Here is a 19,465-nt window from a genome sequence, read left to right as displayed (position 1 = left end):
TCAGACCCTTGTCTTATAATTAAGAAGTTTATAATGTAGAAGTCATCAGATGACAGAAAACTGACAAATTGAAATGACACATTAGGTCATTGTTTGATATATTAAGACAGTTAGAAGACATGGAACAATATCAGTTAGATGTCGGGGTGCCAAGCGTCCAGGGAGAGGCCATTTGAATTCTGAGTAGCTGGAGCAAATCTGTAGGAGAACAGAAAAGGGCAAAGGGCTTTATGGCTTGAAAGGAAATAAGCGACGAAAGGCTAGGGAGAAGAGGTGGGTTGCTTTCTCGATGACAGGGTTGCCAGAGCCTGATCTTGCAGAGCCCGGTGACAGGCACATGAAGACAGATGGAGCTCAGGATACCCTCAGTCAGTCCCCTCTCGTCAACTCCGTGATGCAGTGGAGAGGGAAACACGGACGGCACTGGATAGTTTACAAGTCTTAGATGATACAATCAGATCATGCAGCTGTCAAAACAAGAGTTTCGTAAGTCTAGAGTCGCTGCTGGTTCCTGGTTCCAGGTGGCGCAACTTCCGTAAAAGAGAGCTAGGATGCTGACGGTGATGCCCAAATAGGAGTATGTTGTCCCCAGATTAGCAGGCAATGGAAAGCAGTCAATCCAAAGTCCTGGATTCCAGTGGCCTCTAAAGCTGTATGGACTGGGGGAACTTAAAGTGTACTGCCAGGAAAATAAAAGAAGTAAGGGAAGAAGAGAGAAGAAACAGCACCTTCGACACCACTGCATTTTTTTTTTCATTAACTGTCAAATACTGCTGCTGTTATTTGTTTTTCATTCCGAGTAGTTGGAACTGTTCCTCTGGTCTGAACTCTTGTTCACGGCAGCCTTCACACTTGGAATGGCCTTTGGAGTCTTGAGTGTGTCAAAATAGTATAATGCCTTCTAAACTAGGTAACTATTCTCTTTTCTCATAAAGAGTAATGGATCATGAAAGCAGCTCTTCCACTCTCATCTTTCCCATAGACATTTCTTTAAGCCTGTCGAAAAGTAAGCTTTTCTGTTTGAACCCATTTACTTAGTGAAAGAACACTCAAGTGTCTCTTCTGTTATTCATTTGTACATAACAAACCTGCTTAATCTTAACAGCATTAACGAAGCATTAAAAGCGTTTGTCGTCTGGGCATACCTTTTGGGGGATATTGAGAGCTCAACCCTTCCTCTCTTTTTAGTGCCTAGAGCAGTGGTTCTCAACCTGTGGGTCATGACCCCTTCTGATGGAATGATGTTTTCGTAGGGGTTGCCTAAGACTATTGGGAAATACAGATATTTACAATATGATTCATAACAATAGCAAATTATAGTTATGTAGTATCAACGAAAATAATTTTATGGTTGGGGGCCACCACAACATCATGAGGAATTGTATTATAGGGCTGCAGCATCAGGAAGGTTGAGAAGCACTGGCCTAGAGGTAATCAGACATTCTCTATGACATGTTCTTACCATGATGTTTTGTACTTCTACAAGCACAAAGCAGTGGGATCAACACACCATGAACTGAAGTCTTGGAAACAATGAAACCGCTCACCCTCTTCAGGTATTTTGAAACAGCGACTGGAGATGACTAGTATCCTTTCTCTTAGTTACTCTCTAAATTCTGTCTGCCAATCCTGCTAGTATTTCCCCCAAAATGAATAATAGCCAGTCCATTGTCTTCTTTGTATTTCCATAGCTACAATAATCATCTACGGACATACAGTATGTAGCTCCTAGATTGTAGGATGTGTGCCTAATGAGACTACATGACTCAATGTGGACATGACTGAAGTGTAGCAAGCCCAGTGGTTTTTCTTACTAACCATAGTACAGAAGAGTGGCTAAGTAGGATGAATGGTACAGTAGAAGGGAGGTTGGAGAAGGCATCAACATCTTTGGGACACTAAGTCTCATAAATAATCCCTGTAGAGACTGACCGCCATTTTGGATAGCAGGAAAGAAACCTTCTACTATGAAATCGATTTTTTTCAAAAACTTAAAAGGAAACCAGGAAGTTTGATGTTAATAGCTCAAGACTTTTTTTTTTTCTTGTCCTACCCTGTCTGGAAAAGTCTAAATGGAAAGAGTATTCAACACTTTTGCCCTGTTTTTTTTTCCACATTTAAGATTTCTTTCTTTCTGTTAAAGTAAAACTTACTTGCCTTCCTTCTTGGGTGCGTTGGAAGAACATTACTTTTACTCACTTGCCAGAGAAAATACATTTTTTTTTTCCTCTTAAAAGTAAGTATGGTTTTTAGCTTTCAAATATCTTTTCAGAAAGTTCCCCGGAAGCACAGTGCACTGATATTGAAAAGAAGCAAATATCTTTATGTATTTTGACACTTTCACAGGAAATAATAAAACTCCCCCATTTCTCAGAAGTATATGACTCAGTGTTCAATAGCCAAAATTTTATTTTGACGGAAATTGTTCATCTAGATGACACCCACTTCCTCCACAATACTGTAGTCAGCCTTCAAGCCAGGTCATGGAGGACTTGTTTTGGCTTTCTCATTTTTTTCCCTTTATTTTTTGTTCTAATTTCTTTTGAGTTATCTCAGGGACACTTATCTCTCCTGTGATTTCTAGGTGGATCCTTTCAAGAGCACTTTGCAAAGGTGTTACAACAAGCTGGACGGCAAGGCTTGACTCAGTTAAAGAGCCCAGTTTAATTTTGCCTCCAACAATGGACCTTATCAAAATAAATTAAAACATAAATAGAAGGGGAAAAAAAGAATAAACAAAATCAAAACCAAAACCAAAAAATAATTAAAAAGGGCAAAGTTCTGTGCCTCCCTGTCAACTATTAGTCAAGAAACAACCCTTCCATGGGAGTCACTCTAGGGTGTCACTGGGATATCAGGACGCTCAATATTTTCAATGGGAACAGTTCTTTCGTCCTTAACTGGAGAAGCCAAATGAGCCAAGGCAAGCTCTACGCAGGTGGGTACTTTAGAAAAGAAACTGCATCTTCTAAGCCTCCTTCAAAACTTAGTATTTTATCTCTTCTCTCTTCCATAAACAAGTAAACAAGCACTAAACAAGTAGTAATAATAATAATAATAATAACAATGGTAATGAAATCTAACTTTTTTTTGCTTCCTGTCTGCCAGGCATTTAAGTGTTTACTATACATACAACATTCTGTCACTAAGGAAATAGAAGTCTGTTACACTCTTAATAATAACAGCTGTGGTAACTTGAGTACACACACACACACACACACACACACACACACACACACACACACACATCCACAAACACGAAAAAGGAAATGGACTACTTGAAAAGAAGGCATCAGCAGAAGGGGGAGAAGCTGAAAGAGGGCAATGATCACAATATATTGTCTACAAGTAAAAATTTGTCAAACGTAAAGATAAATACGTAAATGAAAGGGAATCTTCTCTAAATTGAAGCAAGAGAAAAGAATTGGCGGAGATTAGAAATGTCAGCGCGCTTAAAGCAGAGCTTCAACTCAGCTGTGTTTGACTCCCAAGGTGACGGACACAGATGTAGGCCTCTCTCTCACCCTCCATCTTGCTCATCTTCCCTACCTGCCCCCTCCTTACAAGAACACAGTGACTGTTCTCTCATACAACTGCAGGGGCATGGGGTAGACTATATTATTATCTTGGGCAAGCCTTCTAAATACAGAATGTGCTAAGTTCAGGCCAGGTGACCAATTACAGTATCCTTTTAGCTTCAGCTAGAGAGAAATCCCCGGAGCAAGCGCTAAACTCGGTCACCCACACAACTTCCTCTCTTGGCTGAAGGTCAGAGAGAATGAATTCTGGATCCAGCATAAAGTCTTATTCAGGAAATAATAACTGCCATAGCCCAAGCACTTGGAATCTCAGCTTTGAAACTCAGTTCACGATCATTACCCAATTTTATTGGTTTTGATGGGGTGTGGGCCTGGCTTCCAAAAAAAATCATACCTATTTTCCTCTATAATTTATGAAATACTACATTCTTAAATTATGACAGGGATTTTACAAATTAGTAGCTCTTTGATGAAAGTAGTTCTTAATTTAACCCCCTCTCACAAATATTTAATGCAGTTGAAGTATAGAATTATACCATTCTTGGGGCACACTTCTGTCATCCGTCATACCTATATGACAACTTTTTTTGAAAAGAGAAATATTCTTTCTTAAGAAAAATTTAAATGTAGAACATGATTTGATCAACTGTTCTTATTCTTTTCCTAGTCTGCTTTGTGTGATTTTCTCCTCTTCTGGTATCTTCTTAAATGTGTGAAATTAATTTTTGTCTGATGAATTTTTGACTCATGCATGGTGCTTCTCAAGTAGCATGTAGTTTGTGATCTACTGAATGGTTTCCAAAACAAAACTCCGTGGAGTATATGTTCATTGAAAATCAATGAATCTAAAAGACGGGTACGTTTAAAATGTGAAAATCTAACATTCATGAATTTAAAAACAAAATACCTTGAGACACACAGTATTAAATATAGTTTTCATACTAACTTCAAACGTCCTTGGAAAGACAAGCAGAACTCGTGGTCATTGAAGGCTCTGCCTTTTCATGAAAATTCCAGAAAGCAGATTTTATTTCCTTCCTTGAGCTCTCTCTGTTATCTAAAATCCCAATTTCCTTAGACTTTCCTGCTCCCTTGCCCTTTAGGGTAGATCAAATTTACATTGCCACTTTTGTTCTTTAGAATTTTACAATTATATGTTTGCACATTGTGGTATTATTTGCATATGTATGTAGATATTGTGCATGCATGCACAAACGCCTGTTTCTGTGTGTGTGGGCATATATGTGTGAGAATGCATGGGGTGGCCTAAAAGCTGGTGCTGTGCGTTTTCCTCAGTTGTTCTGTAATTTATTTTCATTTAATTTAATTTTATTTTACAATACAATTTGTTCTTTAATTTTTATCGAGGCAGAGCCTCATGTCAAATCCAGAGATTTCCAACTCTGGTGATTCTGGTTAGCAACCTTGCTTCAGGGCTGCATTTTCTAAGCCTCCTAAGTGCTGCGTGGTCCCCACACCTGCTCAGGTTTTAAGTGGATTCTGTGGATCCAAACTGTGTCCTTATACTTGTGCAGCAAGTGCATTACCCACTGAGATATCTCCCCAGTCCTGATGATACATTTTACCACCTTAATAACTGAATACTGATCTCCTACAGTGTGAGACACAGTCAGTAATTATATATACTTTAACCACACTCATCTAAAGACAATATTGACATAACACATATTCAACAGACACCCATTGAGTAAATAAATAAGTTAATGAAAGAAATAATTCAGTTATGCTTTATTTTGAGTTGTATTCCACTAGACTATGAGTATGGCATATTTTTTTTAAAAAATAATTCACTAAATGTTTAGTAACATACCTGGTTTTCTGATATGCTTAGGCACTGAAAATAAAGCAATGAATACAACCGTATATGATATATGTTATCACAAAGCTTTCAAGGACAGCTAGAGAGTAAAGATAAATATAATAAAGGGATTTTGAAACAAGCATTACACAGATGTGATCACAGCAACAGGGAGAGTATGAGATACAGTGTGAGAGGAAACTAGAAGTCGACTTGAAACTGTAGTCAGAATGTTCACTCTGAGGCACTTCATGTGATTTGGGATTTTGCTTTGCCTTTATGTATATGCATAATCTTTATGTGTCATGTAAATAATTACAATAGAATGAGAAACAATAAACCTCTGTCTTCTTTCAAAATGGTATATTTACTGTGGAGCATACAGTACTGGCTCATTATGTTCTTAGTAATTGGAAATACATTCTGCTCAAATTATTAGAAACTGGAGAAATAGAAGCTGAAGAAATTTCTACTCCCAGACATTGCTATGAATAGAGATTTATTGATAAACCTGCTTATGAATGGTAATTCTCATGGGAGTTCAGGATAGCCCCAGTAATTGTATTCCAAGCCTGTACATGATAGGTAATCTAAAGGTCTGTTATTGATACCCACCAATGCCTAAAAGTAGTTATTTTTCTTTTCAAATTAATGTAATTTAAACAAGCTCTTGGAAGTAGAGTCAGCTATGGCATGTGCTCTTTAGGAGATCAATAATTCAAGTCATGGCTAATATAAAGAACTGAAAATTATCATTTATTTTTAAATTTTTACTTAAACATATGTGTCTATATAGATATAGATACGAATATGGTTATGAATATAGATATAGATACAGATATAGATTGCTATAGTTGTGTGAGGTACTTGCCATGGCACATGTGTGGGTGTTGGAGGTCCGTGTCCTTGTGCCTCCTTCCGGCTTCGTGTGGGTCCCAGGTCAAATCCAGATGGTCAGGTTTGCATTGCCAAAGGGCAAGCTTCATTATCTATTGGGTCTTATCACCAGCTCAATTTAATTATTTTTTTCATATACAAGGATGTAGATGGATAATCATGTGTAATGTCACTGGTTATGAATATAATAAGTGTTAGAAAAATCTTTATTGTTAATACACACATTATTATCGATTTATATTTTCTCTATTACAAGGAAATGATTCTGAGTGACCTGAACGGTGTAAAGTTGGGGGAAATTTTCCAGCCCTAAGTTTGGGAGTAGATGTCAGTAATTCCAGTGAGGCTTCCAAATCCAGATGACCTAGTTCATTTTATTTCAGGGCAATGAGCAGATGGTGAGTGTTCTCAGTCTATCTGGCATTAGCATGCACTCTGTCACCATAAGACTTACTGGTGGCAGATGGCAGTTATGTTAGCAAACATTCAGTTCTCCCTGCTCAATTCTTCCCCTAGGACTGAAGAAGGCCCAGCCGTGGCTCGCAACTGAGTCACAGCACAGCTACCTCTCCAGTAAGCCCGAGGAGAGAGTGCCAAACCACCGGAAGACCTCAGTCATGTGGGCTTTCCGGGGGCAGCAGGTACAGCTGGACACTCTTCAAAGGCTTGTGGATGCCATGGCCTCAGTGTGAAATCTTTCAACTATCCAGTGACATCCCAGGGCCTAGATGAGCAGGTCTATGGCATGGGTGGAGTTTTCTCACCCTCTTGTGGAAAACTGCCTGGATGTTTAAGGACAGCCTTTCTTGGCCTCTGTGGACTTTGCTGGATAAAAATGCAATGAGCCATATTTTAGCAGAGTGTTTTTCAACAACATGAATCACTAGGTGGTTTTGGTTACCGAATGAGAACATCAAGAAAATACTATGATTTTTTTTTAAAGGTTGCTCTCTAGTTTCTGGAATCTGGGTGGGAATATGTCACAGATACTGCACTTGGGTTTCTGCAAAGTTGTTAGTGACATCCTAATTGCAGCGTACCTAGGATTAAATGATAGTAGCCCTTATTTTTTTTAAAGTAACTCTGAATTGCTACATCAATCAAAACTATGAAGATGCAATCTTGGGTGATGTTTGAAGTCTGACAGAATCTATAATACAATGTCCATTTATTTTAGGACTTTGCAAGATAAGTCCTGTAATAATGCATGTGGGAAATTATGCATTCAAAGAATATGATTGAGAGATTTATCAAATAATTTAACCCTGCTTTATGGGCACTTTTCATGTATAAAATTTTAAATTCTTAATTGTTAAAACACCCTCTTCTAAGGCTTTGAGCTCTCTATTCTAGGCAGATCACATGTGCAAAGCGCAATCAAGACAAAAGCAATTGATATTTAAATTGTACGTGTTGAACAATGCAGATTTGCTATCAGCAGATCTGTGAAATGCTCCAAAAAAGATGTATCGTTTACCTCTGAGTTAGGAATCAGAGATAAAGGGCAATGCTGCAGGTTTATTATTCATTGCTGCCTAAAATATGTATAAGGATAAAAGTCTTTTGATCCTGGTCACAGCGATTACTCACCAGCTTACATACGATGTGTGGCAATAAGCTGCAATCTGTTTCTGGGCTCCGTTTCTGCATTACTGAAGAGCTATGCACAAGTGTTTTAATGGTTCACATGGCTCTTGACACTGGGTGTGCTGCTCAGGGTTTGTCATCTGTGTGCTGATTTTCAGGAAGTAACAAAGAGCTGCAGTAAACGTATTGGCAATGCGTCGAGATGGCCTAGGACAGGGCAACATCAGTCTTTGAGCTGAACTAGCAGGGGTACATTAGATACACATGTTAAGAGCAGTAGCCCTTTTCTAAAGTATTAGACTGTCAAAGGTATTGATTAAAACATGGTACATTGAGAGGAGTGTTAGGACAAAACTTAACTAACCTGATGGCTGAGTTTTCCTTTATTTGACTGGCACACTCATGGATGTATCCCAGTTTTGCATACATATATGTATATATATATTTTTTTGTGTGTATACATACATGCACATGTATATATTTGATTTGCTATTATCTAAAATATTTCTTTAAGCTTTTTTTATCTCTAAAATGAAATCCTTTGCCTTTTAAAAGAAATGCAGCTTTAATTTCTTAAGTGTGAGTAGAGAAGAACACACTGTAATGTGATTTTTTTAGAAGGACTGTAAATTGAATGGATTCAGATTCCTGTAGAACTACATTTTGCTCTCCCCCTTTTACATTTCCAGAATTATTTATACACTTGTCTGAATACTCTAATTTGATTTGCCTTAGGGTCCTACGTAAATTTATTTATGCTAATCTCACAAGAATAAAGACAAATGCATTTTTCTTTTGGCTTTGAAGGCGAATTGGGAGCTTTTAAATATTTTAGAAGGTAGAAGAATTGGGTTTAAGAGAAGTTATAGACTGAATTCACTCTAATGTGGTAAAGCTCAGAGAGCTGGGGACTTCAATAAGGTCATGAAAGTAGAATATAGCTCCCACTGAACTTCAGTAGTCTAGTGTCTCTATAATAAAATATTAAGACAAGGTATCTATAGGATCCAGTGAATAAAAGCTGACAGGAGGTGCTAAGACTTTATTACCTACTCAAGTGGGTATTTCTAAAGTAAGTTACAAAAATTAAGACAAAATTCAATGCCAAGAAACTTGCTCTTCAAGTCTTAAAGTGTTTTCTTTTATCAAGAAACTATATGACAAAACATAAGTTAATATTTATGCCAGTATTTGTCTTTAAAATATTTTCTTATTTTTTGAAATTAATAATTACGTTATTCCCCCTAAACTCTCATGTAAAATCTCCCCTTGATATCTCTCAAGCTTATGGCATCTTTTTCTGTAGTTGTTGTTACAAATACATGCACATACATATATACACACACATATTTATCTATCTATATATATAAATATATAAACTCAACATCTATTCAAAAATTATTTTAAAAAAACACATAAAGCTAGGACAAAGAGAGAATTCCCTCAACTGGGAATTGAATTTATGTTTTTTTATTTTAATAGAACTTAAATGCAATTAAAATTTAATTGAAACACATAGAAATATGCTCATATTTTTAAATTTGTTAACTTTTGACAACTTCATGTTGCATTCGATGTAGTGTGATTTTCACCCCTTGGTACTTGCTTTTATTCCTTCACTTCTACTTCTGCAGACCACATTCTTCCTCCCAATTTATTTCCCTCACTTGCTCACATTCTCCTTCCCTTCCCTCCCCTCCCCTGTCCTCCCCTCCTTTCTCTCCTTCCCCTCCCTCCTCTCCCTTCCCCTTCCCTCCCCTTACTTCCCTCCCTTCCCTTCCCTCCTCTTCCCTGCCCTTCCCTGCCCTCTCTTCTCTTTTCCCTTTCCCTTCCCTCCCCTGTCCTTCCTTCCCCTCCCCTTCCTTTTCCCTTCCCTTGTGGAGGATCTAACAGCTGCTGTGGTTTTATGATTGCACCAGTCATGTCACGCCTAGAAGACAGGGCTTCACCTCACTCTTCCACATCCTCTGGCTCCCATAGTCCTCCCAGGCTGTCCTCCCTGGCTTTGGCCATCTTCTTTTGGACTCAGAGTGAGCGACACCAATGCCTAGTTAAGGCCTCATACTCTTGGGTAGCTTATTGTTAGCACTTTGACCATTGATGGTCCCCGTTTTGACCACGACCCACTGCCAAAAAAGGCATTTTAGACCGAGCTGCATCACCCTGTGAATATAGGGATAAATATTTAGAAGGTTGTTTCACTGTCTGTACTGTCAGCAAAGTATCAATATTAGATTTTCTGGTAGGGCTGTGTCTTCCTCTCACAATAAATATGCTTTTGATCAGGTCTACAGTAAGAGGTCTACAGTCCCTCTTGTGCAGTAGGCCTCACATTCAATAGGAAAGCAATTGATTACCCCTGTAACAGTCATGCTACCATTGTGCCCCTGGGCACATCTCGCCAGGCTGGTTGGTGCCTTAGTTTGCAGAGTCTTCAGCTGGGTGTGATCACCGGTGACTTCTCTTCGTCAGTAGCCTACATATCACCGGTGGCACTATGAAAGCTCGGCAGCGGAGTGATCATTTGCACCTGGGCTTCTCTGTGTCCTCTGTTCAAATTGTGTTCTGTCTTCATCAGTAGTCTTACTCTCCAGTTCCACTGGCCATCCAAGGACACTGGCAACAGCCTGTGTTGTTTTGGGAGACTGTGAGGCCTTTTAGCCAACAACTAATAGGGGACATCCCATACCCGACACAGGGATTTGAATTGAAAAAAAAAAAAAAAAAACTTATGACTTATGGCAATAGTGTTGTCTACCCATATAAAATACTCCATGCTTGATTTCTAGTTATGTTACAGAGAAGTAGTAATAAAAACAGCAGTGTGATGGCACAAAACCAAATATCTGTTAAAGGAATAAACTCACAGATAAGTCATCATAACTAGTCATTTTTCTTTTTTTTTTACGAAGATGTCTCCCCTCCTTCGCCCAAATATACCGGACAAAGTGAAGCATATTAAACAAATGGTACTGAGACAACTGGATATCTGTATGGAGAAGGAGGAAACTAGATCTCATTTTCACCCTGCACAAAAATCAACTCCAAATACATCAGGGAGTCTCAATGCAACACTTGAAATTCTGGAGCTGCTGGAGGAAAGAAGGACAGAAGAGTACACAGGATACAGGCCGGGTAAAGACTTTTTGTCCTTTTTTGGGGGGGCGGGGCTTTATTATGTCACTGTTTTGACCTTAAACTCAAGATCCTCAGTGTCCAAAATTTTGGGATCACAGACATGTGCCACTGTGCTTGGCCTTTCTATTTGCTTTTGTGGCATATTTAGGATATATCTTATAAAATTCAATAATTCTTTTACCACCTGAAAGAAATGATTACTTTGTGAACTCTGGAATGTGACTTACAGATGGGAAGAATCGGATAGAGTTCCAACTCTTAAAAAAGGCCATCAGAAGGTAAAACTGATGAGCTTCATAGCTTTCTCTAGTTCTTGTCAAGGAGCAATAGCAGATGACAAGATAAAGAATACTAAATTCTTATACATAATATTTCAAACACTCTGCTAAATGTTCTTGCTGTATTGTTTCATTGGAATCTTCTTACAGTGCCCAGAGGTAGAGAATATTAACATTTCCTTATTGTAAATGGCACACCAATGATTTACACGAGGTAAAGCTGTTTCCTAAGATCATGTGGGTGAACCCCAGTGCTCCATTATTTTCAATTTTAATTTAATGGAAATAAAATGTGATTACATCATTATCCCCTTCCCTTCCCCAACCCCACACATGTGCTACCCCTCCCCCTCCTTGTTCCTCCTTGCTCCTTCTGAATCCGTGGCCTCTTTTTCTGTAAGTGTTAATGTTCTCTTATATTCACAGCTCCAAACTATGGTAAAGAGAATGTAGAAGGTTGTGCCATGGCTTAGTGCATTTCTTCTTCTTTTTTTTTAAAGTTTATTTATTTATTTATTTATTTATTTATTTATTTATTTATTTATTATGTGTACAGTGTTCAGTCTGCATGTGTGCCTGCACACCAGAAGAGGGCCCAAGAACTCATTACAGATGGTTGTGAGCCACCATGTGGTCACTGGGAATTGAACCCAGGCCCTCTGGAAGAGCAGCTAGTGCTCTTAACCACTGATCCACCTCTCCAACCCAGCTTAGTGTTTTTCAAAATGCTAAGATATTAAGAACAGTTTGAGCTTAGAGCAGTTTGAGCTTACACCAGTTCTTGAGTTGACTATTAAGTACTCAGGAATTACAATCTGGTTGTTTTTACACCAAAGTATTTACACCAAAAAAATGGGCAGCTGCTGCCAACCAGGTCTTTGTTTCCACAGAGCTGGTGTTCTGCACAGCACGGGACTCTAGGATACTGGAGTTAGAGCATAATGTTCATGAAAGCCACAGGATTCAGAAATCAGAAACACAGATTCAAATTACTTTTTAAAGACCCAAGGTAAATGTGAGATTACCAACTATTTTGTGGAAACATCAGACGATGAATTTTTTTCACCTTACAACCTATAGGGGCTGCCAGACCAAATAATAATACATTCCCTATCATAAAAACCTAAAGAGAATGCTCCCTGTGGTCTGCTCTAAAAACGCTATGTTCGGTTTATCTCCTCTCAAGCTATAGTCATGGTGTCTGGCTCTCAAAGCATACTGTCAGAAGGAAAAGTTGAGAGGCTTCACAGCTTTCCCTAGTTCCTAATCAGAGGGAATGGCAGGCAAAGAGATAATTAAGGCAACATTCTTTCCCACAGCACAGTACTTCTGCTAAATGTGTCTGTTTTCACATCCCAGCCAGGAGACAGAAACATCCCTAAGACCAGGAAATCCTAGGACCTTAACAAGTGGAGCCCGTTTCAGGCCCAGCCAATCATGCTAGCTGCTTCTTGTGTTCTTTGGCTAACTTTGTGTAACTGTGTCCTTTGAAACTCAGCGTGCCACCTCCTGAGACATTTGCTCACCTCCAAGCCAAGAAATATGTCCTCTTTAGGTAAGTGTTGACAATTAAAAGGAAGGAAGAAAGTTAGAAGACTCCGGGGCCAATGCAGCATGTCTGCTGATATGGCCTCTGGGTTTTCAGTTGTTCGGCATCTTTCAACAAAACAGCGGATGACAATGCCCTGCAGCCAGCCAGCTGTCCTCATCTTCTGAGTAGTGTGCTTTCATTTTCCTAACCATCCTTGGTTTCTACAACTCATTCCATGTATCTTCCCCCATGTGGTACCATTGTTCTGGGTCTTGTTCCTTGGCTTTAGTGGATTATAATCGAAAGCTCACCATGGCCCCCTGTGAAGTGGGGGTATGGGGGTGTGTGGGGGGTGGGAGGGTGCAGGGTAGGGTGGTGGTGGTGGTGGTGGACAGGCAGGTGAGGATGATGAAGTTGGGGCAGTCAAGGTCCTTTGTCTAAAAACTACGGTTGAGGAAACATATCATCTAAGGATAACGACTTTCTCTTCCTGTTTGCTCCCACTCTCAAGTTCCATTACTTCTGCCCTAAGGTAGCCTCGATCTGATCATTGTTTTAAACGAAGTTTATTTTAAAGGCTTTTTTTTTTTTTTGAGGATTCCCGAAGCTAGACATGTCTTCCTTGCCTTTTTGGGAACATCTGGCTAGGGAGAAGAGATTGAACAGAATGAGGTCTTTGGAATTTTCATTTTTTATGGTCTCTGTTTTATTTTATTGCATATGACTCAATTGATAAAAAAAAATCATGTACTTTCCATGTGTGAATATTCATTCATTATTTTATGTGCAGCCTTGTGTCCTTGTGTATTATATGCATTTTAAAAGGCACTTAAATTGGATTATATAACAAGGAAAAGAAATCGAAGTAAACTCCAGTATCATTTTCTGATCTGTCAGAGACCACCAAGCAAGCTTCACGTACATCGTCCTATGTACAGAGGACATATTGGCCTCTGAGGAGGGTACTGAAGTGCAGCCAGTGAGGGGATGGCCTGTCCCCATCTTTCAGTCAGTCACTCACTGGAGTGCTTCCAGGGTGACAACATCCAGGAAGAAGGCAAGCTTGCTGCTCCTTTTCAGTCATGCCCTGGAGTGTTTTCCAGGGTGGCAGCACCCAGGAGCGAGGCAACCTCAGGAGAGGAGTGAGCCAGTCTTTTCTGAAAACCAGGCTTAGCGTTCTCTCCACTGTGTGAATTTTTCTCCTTGTATCAAGGTCTTACAGCACCAAGACAACACCGTAAAAAGACAGGACCTGTGGACAAGTCTCATTATTGCCAGAAGATCTGTGTGTCAGTCCCTGCCTGTAAAGACTGTTTGCCTGGGAGCAGCTGAAGATTCAAATGTGTTCACAGCCCGGAGCACCCTGTGCCAACCCTCTCGTCCTTCTAGGAAAGAGAAACATTTGGGTTTTTCAACATTAATGCATGGTGCTTACTGTACAATCCTAAATCCTGAGTTTATAATCTCTGACTTTAACCATGATGCCCTGAATAAAGTCAAAAGCTGCAGCGTCCAAGCCTTATCTTCTCCCCAGACTCTCAGGGGCAGCGTCTTTCAACAGCTGTTCACCACCTGATTGGAATAACAGGATTTGTGAAAGGTCAAAGAGACAGAGCTAAATAGCACATCTGTTGCGATCACAGGACCATATTTCTGGAAGTTGGAAAAACAAAACATTCTCGTGCCGTAAATACCAAAAGCCATTTAAAGCACGATTTCCCTGTGATCGTAAGTCATGGTACCTGCTTCTTCCACCATACGGTTTCTTTTTCTAGGAATCCAATCCGATAGTGAAGTTACTTTGTCAGACATTCGTTAGGAATCCAGAAAAAAAAAAATCCTGTGGTGCGGGGAGGTAGCTCAGTAGGTAGACCATTTGCCTCACATACCTAAAGCCCTCAATTCCATCTCCAGCATCTCAAAAGAGACACGGTGGCACAAGCCCTTAGTACTAATATTCAGGAGATGGAGGTAGGAGATTCAGAAGTTCAAGGTCATTCTCAGCTACATAGTGAGTTCAGGGCCAGTTTGGAATACACGAAAGCTGTCTCAAAAGGAAAACAGAAAATCAAAAGTAAATCAGGACAAAACAAAATACGCTAACCTCACCATGCATGTTTGTGCGGGTCCACATACATCTGCATGTGGAGGCCAGAACTCAACTTCGTGTTGTTCCTCAGATGGTGACAGGTCACTCAGGATTGTCTGAGCTAGTTGTCTAGCGTCCCCCAGGGATGTCCTGCTCAGCCTCCCCCGGGCTAGGATCATGTGGGTCAGCACACCAGGCTTTTTACATGAGTACTGGAGACTCAACTCAGATCCTTACGTTTGTATGGCAAGCATTTAATTGATTCTGCTCTCCTCAACCCTGATGTCACTTTAAATTTTTACTGTATTGTTATTTTCTAGCATCTTATCTTGTTATTCCCTGAGAACTTTGGTTCAGCTTTGTGGCTTTTGAGTGAAAATCAGTGTTCTGAAATTCTGAATGCTACCCAGCCTTCCTGTCATTCAAGGTCTAGTTTATGTTTCTTTTTCTTGAGCTCTCGTGAATTAAGTTTCACTCACTGAAATGATCATCCTCTTTCTAAAATAGGCAACATCCTGACTTGGATATTTTCAAGAGTTGAACGGTGCATTCCTCTTAGTAACCCGTCATGACTCATCCTCAATACCCCTGCTGTTTCCGTCTTAATTACCCTAGTAGCAACTGTGCACGCATGGGCTGTGAAAAAAGACAGCTGGCTGAAGTGTCACATTTTGACAAATACTGTCAACCACTCAGGATGAACCTGGAGTGACAGAACAAATGGTATGACAGAGGTTACTTCTTAGGATGGGTAATATTTTAGGAGTCACTGGATACAGATACAGAAAATACACTTAGAATGTCCCTAGTGGGACCTAGACGTCATGGAGGGAGGAAACCTGCTCCCTGGCCCGCTCTCTCCCCTTTACAGTCTCGAGATAGCTTGGATAAACTATGGATAATGTTAAATGAAGACGCAGAAATCCCAGAAACAATGGCTTTTCAAGACTATGTTAAATAAATCGTTTAAAGGCAGGTGAAGCCCTCTTGGGCTCTACTTCCACGGCAGTATAATTCCTTCATCATGTCTTTGCTTCTATGGCAATGAAACACCTGGATGAGCACTATCATTCCTGATTATCATTACTTGTAACTCAGTCTAGTTTTTACACTTCCACAGCTGTATTTTCTCCAACGACGATGACGACGACGACAACAACAAATCTCCATTTGGGGAAGTCAAAGATTCAACTGAATGTATACGAGGAAATAGAAGACCTTTTCTAAAGTACTAAATACTGGTTATTAATATCTAGAAATGTTTATAAAAGCCATTATAACAGGTTTTCTCCTTTAAGGTGAATGCAGAGCTTCTTCATGTCTTAAGCTCATCTAAGAATCCTATTCTCACCCATGCATCTCAGTCTGAATGTGAGCGAGAACTGACCAATCCATCCAAATTCTGCTAACACCAAGATCTCCAGAGTCTAGAACAGCCAGCTTCTCTTGATCAGATAGGATAGCGTGTGCTTTTCAGAACAGGCTTCTAACCCTTCCCCCTCTTGTCTCTGGGCTTTTTCTCACTGTACTAGAAGAGTGCTTTGGGTTCTTTCTTCATTCTAGAGGCTTGAAAGAGAATGACCATCAAAGATCCACTTTCCAAACCCCCAGAAATCATTTTGTGGACTTGAAAATGATCCCCTTTGGTCCTTTGGAATTTTCATTCTCTTTGCTCATTTATTCAGTTTTCTTTGTTCATTAATTAGTCACAGAGGCTCAGGTCTTTTTTTTTTTTTTTTTTTTTTTCTGTTCTGAAGTCACAATACTGGATAACTGCCTGTAGTTATCTAGGCAATCTCAGTGCTGTCATGCCCCTGCAGCTCCTTGTCTCTGTTATCTCTGGTCACCTCCTCTCCAGAGAGCAGAACTCTATCATAGCTTGTTTACAAAAGTCCTTCCTCTGACAGGCCCAGGCATAAATTATTATTTATTTGATTTGTGCTTGAGAGAAATCTGAAGTTGTAACTTTACATTATGGAGCAAGTAAAAACATTTTCACTTCAAATGGTTCTTCTAGCCGTTGGGTGTTCTTCAGTTTTATGTTCATTTGGCTGGTTCATTTGTCTTCTTTTTCCTTTCTGTTTGTCTCTTCCTGATAGACGATAACTATGCCTAATATTGTGATTTTTAATACATCACAAGGATAAACATGACTATTATTGAGACATATTTAGTTCTTTGGATCTTTGTTGTGGGATAGGGCTTCCCGACCCCCAGGGCAGTAGGAGGGGACATTTGTCTCTAGGTACTGAGTATGCATGAGATCTCTGTGCAAAGTTCACTTGGTGACAATGTAAAGCTTCTGTGTTCCTCCAAGCTGACTGGTCTCTTATGGTGACTTTCAGCCCTGCTCAAGGAGGAGGAACCCACTAATTCTCTTTACCTGATTGTGCCATCGTGTTGACTCTAACACGACATGTAGTATGAGAAACACACTTTTGTTCTTTGAAATAACTCATATCTCAGGCTTCTTTTGTTAGTAAGATATGGTCTAGGCAATCCTGATTTATAAGATCACTATATCCGAACAACCTCCTACAACAGCAGACACATTGTATTCACCAGCAGAAGCATAAAGCTTCAGAATGTTAGAAGATGATAAATCCATCTAGAAAGCCTATAAAAAACATAAGGAATGTTTTTTTCCAGGCCAGATAACATTCTGATTTATTAAACTTAGACTAATTTGGAGACTTAATTTATTCTCAGTGTCCAAAGATGCAAATTGCTTTTCTGCTTGCAAATTGGATTTCTTTTGATAATGCTGTTTTCTGCCAAATTGTTGTTTTATTTCTACTTCATTTTCCAAGACATTTATATCTAAGGAGACAATTGAGTTCTTACGGCTGCCAAAATAACTCAGTTTCATGATTCCCACCCAACCCAGGGGCTCAACTGCGTGGCAAGTACAAAATCCTCCCAGACTATGCTCCCACTCTTTGGAAACCTGTCTGAGTTTCTCCTCCCAAATCTACCTCGGGTACCCTGCTTGTTCTTCACTCTGGAGTATTTTTTCCATGTCTGATCTCTATCCTCAGCTGAGACCTGAAGTTCTCACTCACCTAGTTTCCTACATCCTCATCTAGGACCTGGATATCAACACTTTCCAAAGCTACTTTCCCAATTCCCCATCTCCTACTCAGTCTCAGCTCCTGGAACTATAAGGTTAAGCCCAGGATTACCACGTCCATGGGAAAGAGGTCAGTAATAGGACGTCAATCAGAAAAATACGATACTAATATGGGTAGCAATGAAGGGTATTTGTGTATGCTCGCGGAAGATCAATCCCCTTGGGTCATACTTTTCTAAACTCTTCATCATTTCTGTTCTCGACAGTCAGCAGTTTACTTCCTAAGGGCATTGTGAATCCTTGAAATGAAGCTTGTGTTGGTTCTATAAAAGTAAGACGGGAAAAGATAAAGAAAGAAAGGCTGCAAGGAGCTTGATGGAGAAGCGTTTTCTTATTCTTTAACTAGGTCAGAGACAGCTGGAAAGCAAACCTCAGATGTTACCCAAAGACTAATATCTCTATTTGTTTTGGGAGCTGCATTCTGGAAATGATGATTTATTGGGAGGATGACTCTCCTTTTTGTTAGTTTTTAAGTTAGCATACAAAGTACTGGGTTACATTATGGCATTCTCATTCACATTTGGTTGTTATTCCCCCACACACTCCTGATGTCTCTGTCCATCCTGTCCATCCCCTTTTCTCCCTGCCAATGGCCTCCTTCTGACTTCCTCTCATCAATACTCACTGTTTCTTTCTTCCTCTCTCCCCTTTTTTCTCCATTAGGATGTTTACTTTCTCTCCTATCGTTCTTTTTCTATTTTGGTAACATTTCATAACACGGACTGCTTACAGTTCTCCATAGTTCTTTTATACAAAAAGAGATAATCCATAAAAATGCATTTCAATATTTGTTATGGGTCCATTTCAATCAATGAAATTGGGCTGAACTGATTTATTTCTCTCAAATTTATTTCTTCTCACATGATCAAGACCTCCAATATTAAAATGGGAAGAAACTAATAAAGTTAAAAAAGCCATGCTTATTTATATGATGTCAAGTGTCCTTTTGAAAGAAAAATAAAGAATTGCTATTCCTCATTCATTAGTTCTACAAATCCTTGAGTTTTTATGATTTCCTTCCTGTTAGTCATGAAAAATCCATAATGGCTTGTAGCAGAGTGTCCTGATTACTAAAAAGTGTGAATCAGTTTCTAACACAACTCATATTTTAGTATGAAAGAACTTCTCCAGTTAGAAAATTATTATGATGCCAAGTACATGACGTTCAGTGTGATTAAGTTGAAAAAACCATCACACCACACCTAGACCATGGTATAATCTTCTTTTCCTAACTCTGACTTTCTCAACTACTCATTCACTCTCAGTTGCTGCACTCCTTGGTTGCCAGTGCTTTAACAGTTTTTGGGAAGGAGCATTACCTTATTGGTATTTGTCTGGGAACCATAATACACATAGCTTATTAACATAGATCCAAAATTTGAGATTATATTGTCCACAATATATTGTTTGGTGTCTCAACCAAAGATATTAAAACTTACAATTGAATTATGAAAGGA

The 19,465-nt window shown here is 39.4% G+C and overlaps 1 long non-coding RNA gene across 1 annotated transcript; it reads left to right on the top strand.

Moving 5' to 3' along the window:
- Window positions 1–1,468: 1,468 nt before the first annotated feature.
- Window positions 1,469–14,298, top strand: LOC128119998 (uncharacterized). The gene is made up of 4 exons (XR_008221743.1): window positions 1,469–1,556; window positions 10,755–10,977; window positions 12,618–12,813; window positions 14,003–14,298. It is a non-coding gene; the product is annotated as an uncharacterized LOC128119998 (long non-coding RNA).
- Window positions 14,299–19,465: the final 5,167 nt, after the last annotated feature.

The sequence above is a fragment of the Peromyscus californicus genome, unplaced genomic scaffold (assembly GCF_007827085.1).
Source record: "Peromyscus californicus insignis strain IS unplaced genomic scaffold, ASM782708v3 Scaffold_24__1_contigs__length_46423439, whole genome shotgun sequence".
NCBI lineage: Eukaryota > Metazoa > Chordata > Mammalia > Rodentia > Cricetidae > Peromyscus > Peromyscus californicus.
The sequence above is the reverse complement of the archived record's forward strand: the minus strand, read 5'-3'. Positions and strand labels throughout refer to the sequence as shown.